This window comes from Centropristis striata, chromosome 2, assembly GCF_030273125.1.
Source record: "Centropristis striata isolate RG_2023a ecotype Rhode Island chromosome 2, C.striata_1.0, whole genome shotgun sequence".
NCBI lineage: Eukaryota > Metazoa > Chordata > Actinopteri > Perciformes > Serranidae > Centropristis > Centropristis striata.
The window spans coordinates 17,675,483-17,690,638 of NC_081518.1; the positions used below are offsets into that span (position 1 = coordinate 17,675,483).

The 15,156-nt window shown below is 39.6% G+C and overlaps 1 protein-coding gene across 2 annotated transcripts in view; it reads left to right on the forward strand.

Moving 5' to 3' along the window:
* Positions 1-15,156, forward strand: part of cemip (cell migration inducing hyaluronidase 1) — a 194,252-nt gene that overhangs the window by 72,952 nt on the left and 106,144 nt on the right. Inside the window, exon 2 of one of the 2 annotated variants that reach the window (XM_059355769.1) lies at positions 1,635-1,713. The exons of the other annotated variant lie outside the window; for it this stretch is intronic. The gene's annotated coding sequence lies outside the window, so the exon portion shown is untranslated. The remainder of the gene's footprint in view (positions 1-1,634; positions 1,714-15,156) is intronic. 2 annotated transcript variants of the gene reach the window in all.

The window sequence follows — 15,156 nt, forward strand, 5'->3', positions numbered from 1 at the left end:
AGTTCAGATCTTTTTACTATACCTGACAAGATCTGCTTCATCAAAGAGCAGGGGCTATGAGCAAGGCAAGTTTATCAGTCTTATTAGTGTGTTTGTGTGTTTTTGCACACCAATTAAATGTCATTTATGAAAAAAAATTGTCTATGGCTGCATTGACAATTGCAAGAGTTAACATTTAGCAATTTCCCAATCAGAAAGTTCTAATTGACATGGATTATGTATAGGCCCTGGATTACAGCATGTCAGGAGAAAACACTTGTTTTTGATTGGTTGGCAGTTGCCCAATAAAATTCAATACCAGGACTATGAAAACATTTCTCTATTGAACAATGACAAACCTTTAATTGGTTTCTGTGGTGGTCAGCTAATGTTTCTATATTTATTTATGTTTGGTCAAAAATAATGAGCAAAGAGCTGATAGTGGTGCTGTACTTATAGTGTTATAGTGTTATAATAGTGTAATTATAATAATAATAATAATAAGGAGATGACGTATGGTTTTGGATCGTTGCGTAATCGCTTAGTGACAGTTTCGACCGTGAATCGTGATCACATACGCAACAGATTAAACACGGGTAACGCAACTGTGGTCGCCGTCGCTAACTGTGCACAAAGTCAGCAGCTGATCAAAAAGAAACCAGCATGGGTAATTATGCACAGTGTCTGATCATAAACATGGTGATTGTGAATTAACGGCATCGCTAACTGTGCACAGAGTGTCCGGTGCTTGTTGTAAACAAACCTCCTGCAGCAGCAGCACATACACACTGTACTGCTACAGAGCTAACTGTTAGCCTGTTAGCAATTTGTTAAGGCGTTAACATCCCCTCTGGCTCTGTGACTGGGAGAGACTGCTGCAGGAGGACTGTGCTGCTTTGACTCGTTGTTACTCTTCTTAACGATTAAAAATAGTCGCTAAGGGGCTCTGAAAAGTCGCTAAATATTGCGACAAAGTCGCTGAGTTGGCAACACTGCTTCACAGGCTTTTACATATGCCATGTTTTGTTGTGGCATCGAGTACTATGTCACATCCTGTTTAGCGTTCTATCCAATCAGCAACCAGGCTTTTTTCAGTGGAGAAAAACGGACCTGCTCTTCGACAGGGACAAAAAAAATGCGGTCAAAGGACCGTTTTGGCGAGTGAGACTGTAATGGAAACACCCCTATTATGCTGGACTGTAATGGGTCATAATGACTTAAATTTAAGGCAAAGCCAATATAGCCCAGTGCAGGCAACACATAGTCAGAAATTAAACATATTCAAATTTAGGGTTATTTTTATAGATGAAAAATAATGTAGATCCGTACCATTTTATCCACATTAATATATTTTGTTTTATCTACAGTGTTGAATCTCACTACTTCAACAATATAATCTCCCCTTCCCTCACATACAGATCTTTTGATTCCCTTTATTGTTTTTGATCATATTGCATTATTCTTCTCCCCACTCAGCATCTAGACAGCAACAATGACACAGTGAAGTGAAGGTACTTTCAAACAGTCATGAGAGGAGAAAAAAAACCACCCCCACCCACCGTTAATGTCAAATAAGTTTCATCATTTGGAGCATGTGTTTCAGTTTCATCACACTTACATTTTCAGCTGCTGTAATCTTTCTTTGGGCTGTGTAGGGATCACACAGTGTGACTGCAGGGCTCACAGAGAACCACACTCCATGCTGTTGGAGTTGCTACTACCAGCTTTAATGAGGTAATTCCCCCCCTTCCTTCTGTTTAATGTAACTCTTGAGAGATTTCGTCATTTCATAGCAATGACAGAGGGATTAAAGAGAGACAGAAAGCTGAAAAGAGAGCATGTCTGCCCTTCAGTCAGTCTCAGATCACCCTGCTGCCTCTGATCTTTCAGCAGTTGTCAGAATTAGGTTCCCTGTTGTGTTCCATGTATTCCAATGCAACAGTTTCTATTTGGATAGAGTCAAACCACATATCAAAAATGCTGTTTTTGTAATCATATCAGGTCTCATTATTTAATCATGTAATCTTAATTAGATCATTTTCAAGAGACACACAACAACAACAAAAACGGACATAAAAATACAGACTATCCCCACAAGAAAATCAAAATCATCATTTGTTTCAAATACCTCACAAAATGATGTTGAAGAGACCAACCCTCTTGTAGCCGTAGCAAATAGGACTCTTGCCTGACAGGAGCAAAGGGTAAAGAGCTGGTTCAGTGTTCCACGGCCGGCCAGGATCGATATTGCTCCTCCTGAATCTGAGTCAGAGCCTCCTCTCCTGCACCCTGGAGTAAATCTTCCTGGGGAGGCTGAGCAGTGGGATACCCTGATAATTGAATCACACCCTCCTGTCTGTCCCCTTTTCTAAAGATGATAACCACCACCTCTACCACAGGCACTGTACCAGACCTCCATGCACTTTACTTTTACTTTCCATTAGGGCCGGGACTTTAACGCGTTAATTATGATTAATTAATGAAACAAGTTTTATTGCATTAAAAAAAATTGACGCATTTTAATTGTACTTATTTGTGCACCGCGGAACGTTTCTCACTGGATGAGTTTCAGCCGGACCGATTATACTGGAGCACCAACTAGCGTTCATGAGTTCAGACAACAACAAACCACAGTGAACATGAAGGAAGAAGCTGATGAGAGCGCTTTGGTTGGCCCCGTGGATGATGGGACATTTAGTTACAAAACACCAACGGATGGAAGCGTCGATAAGAGCATGGTTGTGTTGCTATGCAACAAGGAATTCACATACTGTATCACCGCAGCACATCCAGCCTCAAGTATCACCTCAAAACATATAGCAGCTAGCGGCTAGTGTGGTAGCTAGCGTGGATTTTGTTTTACTTAAAAAAAAACAAAGTATTACAGTTAACAGAAGGTCTACCTACCTATAGGCTACCTGAATTTCTGAAATGTACTATATTTCTAAATATGCTATTGCTACACTTAATGGCAAAAATTGCACTGGTCTGGTCTTAAACAAAAATAAACAATATTTTTGTAGCTTATGTATTCAGTCATTATTCAATGGTATACTAAAAATCCATGTGAAAAAAATTACCTCTCACTGTTCTCAGGTCAAATATTTATATACGATTAAAATGCGATTAATTTCTATTAATTAATTACAAAGCCTCAAATTAATTAGATTAATTTTTTTAATCGAGTCCTGGCCCTACTTTCCATGCACAACACTTTAGATGCGTGTCAATCAAGACAGCCCAATAAAGTGATCTTCCTATCATTCAACAATATCCACAGTCAGGGTGAGCAGATCTCTTCCACTGCCTGATACAGCCTGGTCCAAGCCCTGTTTTCCCTTTTGAGTCGTCTAATGGTTTGCCATAGTCTCGCCCGAACCACACCCAAGTTTTGCTTTAACCGCCACAACCGCAGCCCTTTTAGCCTAATGGTACCCATCTGCTGCGTCAGGAGACCCCTTGGCCAGCCACGGCTAAGAGGCAAATCTGATGACACAATAACAAAGTAGATCTGTTTCTATGCTCAAACATCCACTGCAAAAAAGGTGTGTCTAAAAACAAGATAGAAACACTAAATCTGAGGGAAATTATCTTGCTGCATGGACAGATAATTTTACTTGACAAGATTTCTTAAATTAAGATTGTTTAATCTAGAAATAAGCATGTTGAATGCTTAAAATAAGAAATTTGTGGAGCGTTCGCCCAGTAACTGGAAGGTTGGTGGTTCGATCGATACTGAACCCCAAATTACTCCCAATTCTGCGTTCATCTGAGTGAGAATGAATTCCCAATGGTGGCAGGTGGCACCATTTCGGGTAGCCTCTGCCACCAGTATGAATGTGTGTGTGAATGGGTGAATGAGCGTAGTGTGTAGTGTAAAGCGCTATATAAGTGCACCCCATTTACCATTTATTTTAAGCGTACAACATGCTGCCAAGTGAAATTATCTGTCCATGCAGCAAGATCATTTCCCTCAGATTTAGTGTTTTTATCTTGTTTTTACCTTTTTTGCAGTGTGGTGTTTGTTATGGCCAATCCATGACTAGCACAGAACAGAAATCCAATAACAGACACCACTGGGATTCAGATCAGGCAAGCCATTCCTCCTAATAACCCGCTTCCATTTTTCTCCATCGTTACCCCCATGAGCATTGAAATCGGCCTGCAGAACTACAGCATCGACTGCCACTGTCCATTCTAGGACACCACCTAAAGACTCCAATAAGGCCAAGTATTCTCACTGTCAGACAGTCAGGTGATTCTCATGAACATGGTACAGCTCATAGCAAAAATCCAAGAGCATTGAATACATATTTTCTTTGACCCTTTATAACATATACAATCTAAAGTCACTGTTTAATATGAATTTGAAAAAATAGGTATTTTCTGACATTTTTAGAGACACTGTGAGCAACAAAAATCATTACCGTAACACATTTTTAAATAGAAATAAAAAAAAACAACCAAAGTTTTTTTGGCAAGCACTTAAATATGTTTAAGGTATCACCAAAATGTATTCTATTAAAATATACACATATTTCAATGCAAACAATTCTATCATTACCGTAACATTTAACCATTTTTCGCATCAATTTTCATTCAGATTTTGTTCTTTATACATTGTTAAAAACCATTAGGTTTGATTATATTCTGTTAAAATATACATTTTTAAACAAATGTATATTTATTTATATAAAGTTTATTACATATTTATAGTATCTAAGTGCCTGCTGCCCCCGCGACCCGGCCCCGGATAAGCGGAGGAAAATGGATGGATGGATGGATGGATGGATTACAGTAATGAATTTGTGAATCAAAATTATGTTAAAAAATGTAGAAAATATTATTTTAGCACAAAACAGTGAATTGTGCCTCATTATGGCTTTATTGTTCATTCATATAAAAGTGAAATATATTTAGTTTAATAAAGTACGTCCTTATAATCTTCACAAACAGAAATTAGACCGGCTTCATGAGAATCACCCAGTAGTCAGTCGCCTCTATGCGACCCTCTCATATCTAGAGTACCCCCACATCCACCCGACTCCTTCCCAGCCAGGGGTCAGCACCCCCACAAACCTGCCTGCTGCCCAGCTGACATTGCACTCGAAACCTCATTCATAACCCTGCGGGTGGTGACATTGCTCCTGACCCTTATACCTAACTGTGGAAGTGGTGGCCCCACAAGGTTGTTATCATGTGTATACAATATGTGTGTTTTGCTTTGCATCACCCCATCTGTCAAGTAGCCAACAGGAAAAGTCCTGGTGCTCCTGATATGCGGCCCAACTCTCAGTTATACAGCACTGAAATTCCTACTCAGAATGTGAATGGTCTTACAGTGTTACATAGTGTAGTCAAGTACTGTGGCTTCATTTTTTGAGAAGCTTTCTTGCTAATCAGGCTGTTATCAACAAAACCTGAGTTGACACTTCCTGTTTCAGTATGGCAATTAATATTGTCATTCATCAATGAGATATTGTATATGGAATATTTCAGATGAACACAGCAGCAGATGAAGCGTATTACTACTAACAAATTAATTTGTAAAAGGTGAAAAGGAAAGGAATGATTATGAATATTTTGCTAGTTAAGAGTTATCTAAACCCCAACCTTTATGTTCAAAGTGTATGTAGTATAAAGTCAACGTTTTACGTAACATAAGCCCTTATGAATCCATGGTCCATGTTTCACGCAATAATTAAAACATTAAATCATGCTGAATCATGCATTTCTATTGTGTCACAGATTATTCAGGTAGTTTTGCAGCATTTATTATTTTAGGTTTGTGTGCACATACACGTGTGTATATGTTGAAGTGTGTAAAGCAGCCAGCATGACAGGGAGTTCCTGTGTGTGTGTGTGTGTGTGTGTGTGTGTGTGTGTGTGTGTGTGTGTGTGCATTCTTTAGTGACAGTGAGTTCATTTGGGTCTCACCACATGTTTTCATGCTCACGCTAACCTCGTTAAGTGTACCTGGATCAAGTTGAGGACAGCATGTTCAGTATGTGACCAAATGTTTTTTTTTTGCAACCAAATCCAGACTGCTTTTCAGGAAAGATGCACACACACACACACACACACACACACACACACACACACACATACCTGCACTAACCCCTGCTGCCTCTTAGCAAGTCTGTTGAGGCAGGTCTGTTATCAAAACTCGCTGACTGGCTGCTGAGTGAATTATATCACACATTGTCACTGCAGGCCTCAGGATGTTGCTAATGATATATATATTTTTAACACTACAAGCAGAGTGGCATCGCACGGCTGCATATGTATTACAGGGTTTGCCCAAAGTTTTGGGGGGCCCTAAGCAGCAATTCAGCAGCAAATTGACTTAGTGATTCAGGGTTTTTTTTAATGAAATATAATTTACCATATTTTTCTGTCCCAAGTGGGAATTACTCCATGATCTGACCCTAATTACAGTGTAAGCATTTCTGCTCTGCTGTGATAAAGCCAAACACAGCACAAGAAAATATTGAAGACACTAATGCCCCGTTTTGTTTATGATAATTGCCTCTTGTCAAGTCCTTCACAAGATTTCCAGTTATGTTCCTGTTTAGTTGAGTCTTGGTTTCATTTCCTAACGAGAAAGTATGGCATACTTTGACATACCAACCTGACACTTATCATATGAGAAAGTAACGCATCTCACATTTTAAAACTGGCATTATTGACTCTGGAGGTCAAGTCAGTTGTGTTAATTGTCTGTGTTTTGTAAAACATTCCAAAAAAGAGACTGCCAGTAAGCAATTATGTGATTGAAAATGCTCCCAATCCAGCTCCTAACTCCACTCCAGTATCATTTTGTAGAGCGGGTTGCCACCGATCGGAGGGTTGGTGGTTCGATCCCTGACCATGGCAGCCTACATGTTGAAGTATCCTTGAGCAAGCTACTGAACCCCAAATTGCTCATGATGCTGCGTTCATCAGTGTGTGAATGAATTCCCAATGGTGGCAGGTGGCACCGTTTAGGGTAGCCTCTGCCACCAGTATGAATGTGTGTGTGAATGAGTGAATGAGCGCAGTCTGTAGTGTAAAGTGATTTGAGTGGTCGCAAAGCGACTAGAAAAACGTTTATATCTCCTCATCTTCCCTGTCCTTTGCTAGTGCAATACTGCAGTTCTCACCATCATTGTCATTGCACAGGGTAACAAGTACTAGTACAATGAAATTAGCCATCAACCCGTCCAAACGTATAAAACACAAGACGGGGATGAAGAGAGAGAAATACAGCACAACCTGAGGAGAGGAAAGGAGGAAAAAAACAGACTTATGACATGCCACAGGGGAGGGGGGGCCAGCATAGTCAGGCAGCCATCCGGACCTGCAGCCATTTGTGGCGCTGTTCACAGACCCGCCTGTCTCGCTGGGGGTACGAAGCATCGAAGGTGTGGGAATGATGGACAGAAAAGAGACAGTGGCAGCACAGATGGATAGATAGATAGACCTGGAACACAGACTAAATAAAGCAGTCTGGGCTTTTTAGGAGGGGGGCTGAAAGGGACAGGCATGAAGATGAAGCTTCTCAGACAGCTTTTTTTTGGTAAATAGAGGGGCAGCAGCCATGGGCACTAGATTAGATCAAGTTTTTGTGAATATTGTAAACCTAATCTAGTAGAAAACCAAAAAACAAATATATAAAAAATGGAAATGAGCATTATAGGTCTCCTTTAAATCCCATGCTGCAGTACTTCTAGCTTGTGGAAGCACTCAATGGAGTGCAGAGTGTGCAGTGTTCACAAGTGGATAGCCAGTGAGGGATCATGTCCTTGCCATGTCCTTGCACTAGTGACTTGTAATGGTTGTTTGGGGGTCTAAAACCCTAAATGTGAATTTGGGTACATATAATGAGCTTAAAATATGCAAGTGGTCATTGTGGACCTCAATGTCAGTGACACCGCTGCTGTTGCCAGGACACTGCAGTGAACAGAGCTTCAGAGAGCCGGAGAGGAGTACAGAGCATGTTTCTGTGCATCAGCAGCCAGCAATGCACTCTGGAGTGCAGTGAGACCCTGCAGATCCAAGAGGGATCTTCGTTAAATGACCCAGGACGCATTTGTGTACACACTGCTAAAAGAATGTGGCCAAATGCAGCTCAGACCCAGGCTGCTGAATGTGATCTCAAATGTATCCTCAATGCATCTTGAGTGTATTTACTAGGGATGCTACGGTACGTGTTTAAAATACCGAACTGTCCGATCCGTTCTCCACGGGACAATATGCCTGTCCAGACAGGTGCAAACCCCTCCCCCGTGAGGTAATGTCCAATCACTGTTGTGCCTCCACTCACACTGTCACACTGTTTTGACTGAAGCTGGGTTCAAAGTGAGTGTTTGGAGCGGTTCAGACTGAGACGCATCTGTCCAAATGTGATCTGAAACTACCTCCAAAGGTGGTTTCGATCCGGTCTGCAAAAATCAGATTTCATGTGATTTGTGACTGTTCAGACTTCAAAAGAGCCATCCAGTTCCAATCTGGATGGGCTAAAAATTGGATTTTGGCTGGCAGTCTGAACGAGGCCTAAGTGTCTTGTCCCGTTGCCAGTTCGTTGTTCTTCCAAGCTCACGTTCCAGCATTGTTACAGTCATAGTCTTGTGGTTTTTGAAACCTTGCTTGCCTTTTGATTCGGCCTTGTTGCCTCTCGTTTTGGAAACCTTTGCCTGTGTTACTGCCTGCCTGTGTACGACCTTGTTTTTGGAATAAACGCCTTTTGAGTATTGTAACCAGGTCTTTTGTCATGCATTTGAGTCCTCCCTTTTGTGCTACATCCTTGACAATAACTTTCCCCACTTTATAAGTTCTATCAATATATATTCCAGTGGCACATTCCTGAGGCTGTAATGTGATGGGATTTGTCTTCCTGCATTAGACAGGGAGCAAAACATTTACTCAGACATGAATGTACTTGGAAAAAGTATGTGTGTGTGTGTGTGTGTGTGTGTGTGTGTGTGTGTGAAGTCAGCAGATTTTCTTCACCTCCATTTGGCCTCAAGACCTCAAATGTAGTTGCTGCTAATACAAGTGACAGAACTCCACCCAACACTTAGTACTGCCCCAGAGGTCTATTATTATGTACTATTTATGGACTTAATGCATGTCTTTGCAAGAGATTAATTGTAAGTTTTTGTTACCGTGGTAGTCATAAAGTGTCCTCCACCCTAAGTTGACGTGTGTGTGTTGCTGTGTCACTGTATGTGTGGCAGACAATGAAGTTCAGCAGGAAAAAGGGAAATGTTTGTCAGAATATAGTTTTTGGAGGAAGTGTGTGCAAGTGTTGTTAGAGCAGTGCCAGCCTGTGTTGATCATTTTACTGTTGCTCTGAGCTCATAAAGTGTCCAAAAGTCAGCAGAGCCTGGAAGTACATAACCTACTGAATGGCTCACATAAATCTGAATTTACAACAAATTTGTAAATGTTACTGTTTTATCTACCTTATCTGTCTTCTCATTCAATGCTTTTTATTATTATTTTCAACATTGCAGAGTAATACTGATGACAAATGTTTTATATTTTAGATTCTTCACAGTAGCCACCTTTTGCTTTGATGACAGCTTTGCACACTTCTGTCATTCTCTCAGTCAGCTTCATGAGCTGCTCACCTGGAATGATTTTCAGTTTACAGGTGCGCTTTGCAAGCAAAAGGTGGCTACTGTTGAGAAATACATTGAGGAAACCTTTAAAATTAAATTATCTGACTCCAACAAAAAATCCTCACCAACTTTTCAGGGTACTCACGGGAGGTTAGCTTCAGAGGAACAGAGGCTGTGGGACGGGGTGTGTTGATGGAGGAGATCACTGAGGTAGGAGTAGCAATATTTTAGCATTTCAGATGTTCTTGTAATTAACTTTGGCCATGGCCTGCTGTGTGATCTGATTGGCACCCAATGAGATGGATCAGATTTTGTCTCACTATTTATTGTTTTTCACTAGGACCAGTCGTCACAGAACAGCATTATTGGGGCAGGGAATATTTCAACAATATTCTATTGTCATAACAATGGTCGATGTACAGTTATGGATATACAGACATTTTTTTAGTTAACAGTATTCCAACCGCCCTTCCCCCCACCTTACCCTCCCATCTACCCCTGTTTTGACCCCTCCATTAATACATAGATTACATAAAATAAAAAAAATTAAGATTAGGTTATACAATAAAAGAAAACAAAAGTAATAAAATTAAGAGCAATAACAAGTAAAACAACCCAAATACAAAAAATAAATAAAAATAAAAATAACATAATATATATATATATATATATATATATATATATATTATTTTTATTTATTTATTTATTTATTTTTTTGCAGTAGGACACTGTAATATTTGAGGTAGGATCATTTGAAGGGTAAAACAAGCACACGGTTCATTACATGAAGAAGACAACAGACAAGCAAAACAAGGATTCAATGCCAAACAAATTAGACTGCTGCTGGTCTGCCAGCCCAGGTCGCCAAGAAGCCAGGGCTGCCTGGAGCACCAGTGAGTTTTAGTGTTCACATTGTTAGCACAGGCTGAATAGAGGAGGTTTTCAGGTTTAGGGAAGGGGGATTTCTGTAACTGGATTCAGCAGCCTAGACTGAAGAGAAGTTTGGTGGATAAAATAAAAGGAATTGAGGTTGCGACTGGACAAAAGTATAGAGCTTTGTGAAATAAAAAGGCTGCTGACAGACGGTGAGCTGGTCTTGTTAACTGGCTTGCTATGTGTTGTGTGGGTGCACTTGCTTAATGTTTGGCTGTGTTAGCAAAGTTGTAACTAGCTTTCAGTCATCAGCAGGCCACTGCAATCACAAAGAATGCACATGTACTGCAGTACATAATTATAACAGCATTGTGGAAATGAATAGCACTCTGAAACTGTAAAAGTGTTCATTGTTTTAATCTTTTCATTCACATCTACACCAAACCACATCTGCCAGTGCACTACCAGGTTCCACAGAGAAGGCTCTGTCCCCACGAGTACAGAGTCTGGACCGTGGTACAACCAGGAGCAGCTGTTAGACCACCTAAGTGCTCTGGAAGTACTGTGGGGTTTTAACTCTATGGAGTCTTGGGCTATTTTGTCCATTTTTGAATCATTTTTATGTCTTTTCATTTCTTTGTATGTCATTTTGTGTCTTTTTTTGGTCTGCTTTTTTTTTTACGTCTGAATGTGATGAAGAAGTCATGCTTTGGCGCTTTTGGAGACTCCAGAGGGGTTAAAGCTCTGATGAATAAGACGGTGCCAGACCATTTAAGCACTTAAAAACAATTAATAAAACCTTAAACTGGATCCTAAAATGTACAGGTAGCCAGTGCAAAGATGCAAGGATGGGGGTGATGTGATCACACCGTTTCTTTCCAGTCAGCAGGCGGGCGGCTGCATTTTGGATATCTGTAAGCAACGCACTGCTGACTGCTCAAGACCAACAAACAGAGAATTACAGTAGTCTAGGCTTGATGTGATGAATGTATGGATGACTCGCTCAAAGTCATTCGTGGGGAGATAAGTCTTAACTTTTGACAGTAGCTGTAGCTGATAGAAGCTAGTTTTGACTGTGGAGCTTATCTATTTGGTAAACTTGAAGTCAGAGTCCAGAATAACACCAAGGTTTCTTGCAGAGGAATGGAGCTGTCATAGCCATCTAAAAGCTTTTGTTGGCCAAATAAAATGATCTAAGTCTTGTTTTTATGAATTGAGAGAAAGTTTGCTTCCATCCATGACTGGGTGTATTTCAGGCAGTCTAATAAGACCTGCACAGAGGTTTGGTTATTCATTTCATTTTTAGCGGTAAGTATATTTGTACATCGTCCGCATAGCAATGAAATGAGACATTATACTTTTGAAATATGGATCCCAATGGCAACATGTAAATAGAAAAGAGGAGGGGGCCCAAAATAGAACCCTGAGGCACCCCACAGCTCAGGGGGGGAAGAGTTTAAGTAACAAGTTGCAATATATCATATTTTGTTTTTGTTATGACTTACAGGCATTTTTGCCTCGAAAAAATGTATTAAATTATATCTGCATGTGCTTCACATACAAACACACATTTCTTCCTAGTTGACTGTCTTACAGAATAACTATCATGTTGACAGGCCTCCTGAGTCATCATAAACATGACTGCATGGCAACTCAGGAAAAACCCTCAACACTAAGAATTGAAGAAAGTCAAGACAGAACAAGCTTTTATTAATAATGCATGAATGCCTCACTTAAGTGGAACCCGCGTTTGCTCTCACGTGTGAACTGCGAGGACACATTTGATCGGCAGAAGAAACACTTTTTTAACAGAACAATCACATTCTTTTTCACACACATTCTCTCCATTATATCTCTCATTTGCATGTTTGCTGGGCTGCACATCCCTGTCTCTGTGAATCGTCACAACATCTCTCCACCATAATTTAAATCACATGACAGTAAATGAAATACACAGCATTCACCTCATGAAAAGATGATGTTTGAGTAAACAATATCCTAAAGGAGCTGTTTTGAGCAAATACAAAAAACAAAAAAAACTTGACTGAATCAAAAACATTCCCTGTTGCTGAAAACCTCTTGGCATGAGTTTGGAATGGAACCTGTTCGTGTTGAAGCTAAATGCATCTGATCAGCCAAAGCTACACAGCCACTTTCTTCCGCCCTGCTTCAGTGTGAATGTGTTGATTCTTGTCATGAATCCTTTATGTAATCCTCTCCTGGTGTGGGAACATATTTCTCTCTTCCAGGGAACATCAGTGGCTCTGTTTTACTGCACCAGTAATCCAGTCATAATGTGATTAATGCAGTAATGCAAGTAAGGAGGAGCCCAAGTAAACACTACCACACGTTTGATTTATATGGTTTAGGTCATAGCTGTAAGCAAAAACATGTAGAATATGTTTGAAGTTTCAGTTGCATGTATGAACATAATCCAATCAAATTGATTCACCATATTTGCAATAAACACATGAATCCAGTTGCTTGATAATGCATGCCAAAGATATTTTTCTGGTAGAGTACTTGGTCTCATCCACTGTCCTTCTACATGCTTGTGCAGTACTGATGGCTTTCTCTGGAGAGGCATGTTGAGGACACTGATAAGCTCAAAGTAAAAGATTTTTATTGATTTAACCTTTATTTTACCAGGAAGTTCCTTGAGATTGGAATCTCTTTTTCGAGGGAGACCAGGCCAAGATTGGTTGCCAGTTACAGGTTAAAATGACAGTGACAAAACATGGGAACATGTCGTAAAAACAGCAGAAAATAAGAAAAGAAAGGGAATACACTCATATAGAAAGGTACTGAATCCAACTAAGGTAAAACAAGTGCACTTTTCAGTAACATGGGCCGTTTGAATTGCTTTAAATTTTCCCAGGGATACTAGGTTTGTAAAATGTAACACAGTTTGCAGATTATTCCAAGACCATGGGGCAAAGTAGGAGAAGGCTTTTTTGCCCCACTCAGTGAGAACTCTAGGAACATGGTAGGTGATCCATTTAGAGCATGGGTCTGAAACTCGCGGCCCGCGGGTAAATTGCAGACCTCGTGACGATGTTTTGTGGCCCCCACCTTGATATGAAAGTTTAATGTGAGTTTTATATGAATGGCACTTTACCGAGTTGTGTGTGGAAGGTCCCTTTAATTATTCTTCTGGCTAATTTTGTGTCTTTTTTAGTAATTTTATGTCTTTTTTAATAATTTGTGTCTTTGTTTTTATAATGTTGTGTCTTTTTTGGTAATTCTGTGTCTTTTTAGTACTTTTGTGTATTTTTTTGGTAATTTTGTGTCTTTTGTAGGGTCATTTTGTGTCTTTTTTAGTAATGTTGTGTCTTTTTTTGGTCATTTTGATACTGCAAATGGAGTTTTCTGTGTAGTTTTAGTGAGGGCCAGTTGACTAAGCTGTATAGCACACAGTGGTGAGTATGATGACCATAATCAGACCAGAATGTAGAGCACTGTGGTATACAGTATCTAATAGATGGAGAGTACAAGATGTAGCATGCATATAGAGAACATCCCCATAATCCAGTACACTTATGAAGGTAGCTTTTTACAAGGTTCTCTATCTGGGTCATAAGACAAATTCTCATCAAGCCAAAAACCAAGATACTTAAATGATGACACTTTTTCAATTACACCTCCACTTTGAGTGTAGAGATTTACATCACTTTTGCTTTGGGACTGTGCAATTGGTTTTCTTTGCATTTAGAGCTAAGATGTGCTGTAAAGCTCAGGTTTGAGATTGAATACTAGAAAGGTACTGTAACGTAATGAGAAAGGTCATTAATAGGGCTCTTCTATGTAGCTTGGGAATAGAAGTAACGATGGAGTAGGCAACCCACCCATTCTTCCATTTCTCAAGTATTCCATACATCCCTTTTTTTATTCTAAATTCATATATTGCAGTTACACATCTGGAATCATTGTTATCAGTGGACGAATTGAGAGTTTCCTACGTTGGCATCAACAGGTCCTACTCTTTGGAGAAAAACCTTTTTTTTCCACAACTACACTGAAATTCAGCATCATTTATGTAAACATGCTTCACTTGCAAGTTGAACCAGATGTAGCTCCATAAGCAGTTAACCATAATGGCCAGTAGAGGGAGCTAATTTCTGGACTTATTATATTTGCTCCATATCGTGTGTCCTTACAAAAATGTCCTGTACAGTATTCCTAATGACTTCTATATTGGACTAGGGCTGGGCGATATATCGATATAAAAGATATATAGATATATTTTTAAATGTGATGTGGAATTAGACCATATCGCATATATCGATATAGTTAAATTTTGCACTGTGATCCTTGCTCCAGGCAAGCTGTGGCTTATATTTAAGAAAATTTTTATTTAAATGTGCACTTTATGGAGCTTTGATTTAAAAAAAAAAAAAAAGGTACTCCTGTTGTTTTACAGTATTAAAGTAATGTACAGTATCTACAGTACAGGAAGTAATGTGTCCTATTTATAGTGGAAGTGTAGCACATCTAAATTTTTATGCAGTGGAATTTGCATCATGTCACAGGCCAGCAGTTTATATTACATTACACCTTTTTTTTTAATCAACCACAGCCGAAATAGATTTCCTAACCGTGATGAACCGTTGCACATTGGTGCCAAGCAAAGCTTTGCAGAATCAACCAATATTGAACTTGTTGTCTTGTAATATTGTTAAAATGAGATGAAATGAGTTTT